The following is a 4,091-nucleotide window of genomic DNA, read 5'->3' on the forward strand; positions in this document are numbered from 1 at the left end:
CAGTTTGAGAACCAGAGCCCTGAAGCCCAGACATCTAGCTTGCAGACGTCTAGCCAGGACAACTCTGGGAATGGTGGGAGGTCCCTGGGCAGGGATCCACACTGCACCCCACCACAAGCAGAACCTGGGAGCTTGGCACCATGTCATCACTAACAGGACTGTTCTCACTGTGCAGATGAGGCTGAGAATGTCTGGGGGGCATGGGGGCCCCTGAGCCATTTCTCCAAGACGCGGGCACCCCTCCACCGGCAGCCTCTCCACCCCGCACAAGTGCATATTTTGCCTCCCCACATTTGTGGGGCCTGGCCAGACCCCACCTTCTCCTGCCATTTCCAAGCTCTCTTCCCACAGTCAGCTGTGTGGGTAACCCCACCTGTGGCATCTCCAGCTGTACAGCATCCATCAAAATTCAGAACATTTTCAGAACTTGGCACAGCTCTGTAGTCAGGGGACACCTGCTGGAATTGTGCAAGGCACGGCCACTTCCAGGCTCTGTTCACCCGCAGCCCATCCTGCACCATGCCCTGCCCCTCTGTGCTCCTGCAGTGCTCACATGTTGAGTGGGGAGCAAAATGCCTGCAGAAGACCCCACGGAGCCTCCTGTAGCCCTTACAAGAGCTCGGCAGCCTAGCCAAAGCAAGCGTGAGTAAACTTGTGGGGAATCTGGACTCTGGACAAGGAAGCACTAAGTGGCCATGGGAGAAAGTGTACAGTGAGCTACGGAAAATCTCTGGAAATTGTTCTCATATGGGCTAACTGTGTGTCCCAAGTGGGACCTCAAACGAGGACCGTGTGAGTGCTCACGTGGCTGAAACAAAGTTTATTATTCTGAGAGAGTCAATTCCTAGGCAGGCTGAAAAGAAGTCTGGAGGTCCCCAAGGAGAGAGGGGTCTGAAATTCTCAAGGAAGAGGAAAGGACAAACTTTTTTTTCCCTCTACATTCCTTAGGATTGCATAACAGTAATGTATCCTGCTTGAGGACAGTTTCTGGGAACTCCCCCCCACCCTTTCTGGCTAATCCTGTTATTTTAAAATGTAAATTATGGGAGTGGGTCTAGTAAGGTCTTAACAACCTCCAGACATTCTTTGGATTCACTGTAATAACTAATTAAGGCAAGAACACTGGAGTGGGTTGCCATTTCCTTCTCCAGGGGATCTTCCCGACCCAGGGATCGAACCCAGGTCTCCCGAGTTGCAGGCAGACGCTTTAACCTCTGAGCCACCAGGGAAGCCCAATAACTAATTAGAAGTATATAACTCCATTGCTGGCACTAGTGAGGGGCACTCTTTCTGCCCCCTTCTGATGTCTAAGTCAGAAGCTTTTCCTATCTCTTTTATACTTTAATAAAACTTTAAAAAGCTCTGAGCGATCAAGCCTCGTCTCTGGCCCTGGGTTGAATTCTTCTCCTCCGGAGGCCAAGAATCCCGGCGTCTTTCGTGGTTCAGCAGCAACCTTTCAATTCTCTCATAGTTCACACCATCAAGGTGGGCTTGGTTTGGTGGAGCATGTTTTGAGAGCCACCCTCTCTGCTTTCTTCCCCTCCTCAGCTTTTTCCACCCGCCCAAGGCTACGTTAGGAGGAGGAAATGATTAGGGCAAAGGACACAGGTAAGGATGTGATCCAGGCCTGATGGAGGCCCTGGCCTCCCTTAGATGCCCCAGGCACATTTGGCTGCCCACTGGCCCTACTACCTCCCTGTCTGGTCTTTCTGCAGAGAGGACTAAGAAAAGCACCCTGGGCACTGCGGCCACCTCACTCAGCAGCCAGCACCTCTGAGGCACTTCCCAGGGATGGTCACCCTTATTGTGTCCTTGGAGTCAGGCTCTATGCCCATTCCACAGATGAGGCAACTGAGCACTAGAGAGCTCAAGGTGGAAGGCCGCCTCTTCAAGTCCCCAGCTTAAGAATGAGCCTCCAGGGGAGTGTGAATAAATAACAAAAGAGCCTGGCTCACTTCCAATTTTACAAGGGTTAAGTCTAAGCCACAGCAGCCCATCTGAGGAATTCAGGATATAAAAAACAGGAGCAGGTACTCAGTGCTTTGGATAAACAGATGTTAGATGCGTATCTCAGAAAGAATTTCAAATTCCTGCATCTTTCCATACTTAGAATACCACTAAAATCAATAACTTAAGATATCTGTTCTTCGTGATTAGCAGTAATCTTTTACCCAGAAGTAAGCTTGAATGCAAGTATTTCCCAGCTCCCAAAACCTCATGTACAAACTGGCCTCTCCCTGACCTCTCTGGAGCAGTGCCCTGAGAGACTGTCCCCCTTACAGTCCTCAGTAAGTCCACGACTAAAACTCCAACTCCCTTGCTGTGCGTTTTTCTTTAAGCAGACAAGAGGAAGTGCAGGGATGGATTAAGTCAGAGACAGGTGCTACCCCCACCCTGGAGATACAGAAGGGGGATAGCACCCCCGACGTCTGTCCCTCAAGACCACAGGTAAGGATGCTGGATAGAGAGGAGACCTCAGGTGAGAACCAAGGTTCAGTCCTTCAGAGGCCCTTCCCAAGGGGGGTGGTCTGGAGGAGCATCCCATCAAGTAATTGGCAAAGGACATGTTGGTCTGCAAGTTTAGGGTCAGTGCCTAGAAATCAAGGAATAGATGATCAGAGGAACAACTTGCCCAAGGAAAGATAAAGGAGCAGCCACAGGGAGAGACAGAGGCCCAGGGAAGCAGCAGAGTCTACACACCTCTGCACACTTCTGCCAAGGGCAGCTCCCTCTAGGCAGGGTGCAGGCGGACCACTATCTGGTAGGGAACTTCCTGGTTCCACCTTCTGCGGCTGCCCCTGCTGCAGGGATCCTGCACTTTCAACCCCAGCACTGCCCCACCATAGAGGCCCTGCCCAAGCAATCAGTGACCAAGAGCTGGGGCCTTGGGACCAGTCCTGGAGTGCACCCTGGCTGCCCCCATGGTCTGCACCAACGCTGGTGGGAATGGGAGGGCCAAGGGCCTCACATTATCTCCACGGGTGCTCAAAGATCACAGGGAGCTGGCCAGGCAGGTCAGTTGGACTTGAACCCTTGTACCATGCCACCTTCAAGTCTTTGTTCCACTGCCTCCTCCCCGGAAGATGGGCAGGCCAGCCTCAGGTCGGCCCTCAAGCTCTACTGAAGGGTTCCAACCCTTCCCACGGCCCCTCCAGCCAGCTGGCACCTACAGGCCATTGTGACTGGGTGGCCCTTTGTGATCTTGAGGGTCCAGCACAGGCCCTCACGTACAGCATGCACAGCAGGGGCCAGACACTAGCTCCATGTTCAAGGATAGGACCCAAGGACAATGGGCCAGAGGTGCATGGTCCAAGAGAGCCACCAGCCCGGACGCACAGCCCCCTGCTTAGCCCACAGGGCAAGGAAGTGACGGTGACCCCAACGCTGACACCCCACTGCACCCAGGCCTCATCCTGACCCTCCAAGGGGCTACCCAACCACAACCTTGGGGCTGAGACAGGAAGCAGTGGTGCTCACTGATAACCCAGAGAGAGACCGTGAGCCCCTCACGGAGCACAGGTGGGGGAAGCAGGAGGAAGCCCGTGGGCACCCTAGTAGGGAAAGGCTGACACATGTAGGAAGCTGCATCTACAGCCAGACCCTGCACGGCCTGAAATGCCCTCTGGGCTTTACTTCTCCGGAGCCAACACCTGCAGGTAGGCCCCCTCCGTCCCATCCCCTCCCGGCTACCGCCCCTCAACAGGCAGTCGCAGGGTGGAGCCCACCCTGGCCGCCCAGGGCCTCACGGCGAGCCTCCCGATCCGCAGGGGGCGGGGACCGGATGGGGACGGGTCGCCCACCAGGTAAGCAGTGCAGAGACCTGCTTGCCCAGCGCCCACCTTCGCTGGGTCTCCGGCCGCTGCTCCGCATTTTCCCTTTCCCAGGGTCGGGCCGGTGGGAAAGGGTGGGGGCTGGCGGGTGCTCACAGCACGCGCCCGGGGTGTTCATTCTAACATAGCGTCCCCACCCCGTCCCCATTCCACCCTCCTGGGTCCAAGTGCGGCCCCGCCTCCGCCCCTGCAAAGTGCCCGCCTACCCCGCCCGCGTCTGGAACCCCGCGCTCCAGATCCTCCGGGCTGCCGGGCCAAGGT

General features: G+C 55.6%; 1 protein-coding gene across 1 annotated transcript in view; it reads right to left on the bottom strand.

Annotated features, from left to right (window-relative positions):
• PDXK (pyridoxal (pyridoxine, vitamin B6) kinase) overlaps window positions 1-4,091 on the bottom strand; it is a 26,243-nt gene that overhangs the window by 21,590 nt on the left and 562 nt on the right. The gene's annotated exons all lie outside the window — the stretch shown is intronic.

This window comes from Bison bison, unplaced genomic scaffold (genome assembly GCF_000754665.1).
Source record: "Bison bison bison isolate TAMUID 2011002044 unplaced genomic scaffold, Bison_UMD1.0 scf7180017864037, whole genome shotgun sequence".
NCBI classification, from domain to species: Eukaryota; Metazoa; Chordata; class Mammalia; order Artiodactyla; family Bovidae; genus Bison; species Bison bison.